At 42.4% G+C, this 814-nt stretch overlaps 1 non-coding gene across 1 annotated transcript; it reads right to left on the reverse strand.

Annotated features, from left to right (window-relative positions):
- Nucleotides 1–232: 232 nt before the first annotated feature.
- On the reverse strand, nucleotides 233–373 carry LOC111727740. Its single transcript, XR_002775213.1, has one exon. It is a non-coding gene; the product is annotated as a U4 spliceosomal RNA (small nuclear RNA).
- Nucleotides 374–814: the final 441 nt, after the last annotated feature.

Consider the following 814-nt stretch of genomic DNA (forward strand, 5'->3'; position numbering starts at 1 on the left):
GGGAGCTCGTGCAAGGCACCAAAGGCTGCGTCCTAACACAGACCAGTTGAATCAGGATCTCTTGGGCTAAGTCACAGGAGTCAGTATTTTCAAAACTCTCCCCAAGTGATTCCAGTGGCACTCAAGGTTAGGAGACACTGGACTAGGGAAATGTGGCAGGATGGTAGGCTGTGACATCTGAACATTGAACTTGATATTGGTGAAGTAATTTCTTTTATTTTTTAAAATTCAGTCTCCATAGAGACTGTCAAAAATTGCCAATGCCGATTATATTTCAAGTGCTCATGCCGGGATATTGGGAAAAGTTTTCAGTTAGAAATAATCGCGTCTCAGATAAACCTCATTGGCTACGATACTGCCACTGTGCAAAGCTGGTGAAGTAATTTCTATTGAAATTAACATAACAATCTCTAGGAGATCTAGCTGTAGGGGAAAGTCCTCCTGCCCAGATCAGTTGGGGGAGAGGCCAAAGCAGTCCTGCTAAGGTCCTAGCATTCCAATTGATGGAGGTATTATCTTCATTATGGAGTTTAGAAAAGAGACAAAAACAGATTCATTATCGCAGCCATGTCAGAGTTGCCATTCACCCTGCTGGGGGGAAACCCAAATCAGGAAAGAAGGAAGCAAATTCAGAAGTTATGGTTGACACAGTGTGCTTAGGAAACTAGTGACAGGCTATTACTGGAAAGAATGGGCTGTTTATTAGTAGGAGCTTGAGAACCAAAGGGAAGGAGCTTAAAGAATAGTTGTAGACTAAAAGCGGAGTGGATTCATTCATCTATTCATTCACTCAACAGTGTGTTTATTGAGCACT

This window comes from Otolemur garnettii, unplaced genomic scaffold (assembly GCF_000181295.1).
Source record: "Otolemur garnettii isolate 467f Iridium unplaced genomic scaffold, OtoGar3 scaffold00120, whole genome shotgun sequence".
NCBI lineage: Eukaryota > Metazoa > Chordata > Mammalia > Primates > Galagidae > Otolemur > Otolemur garnettii.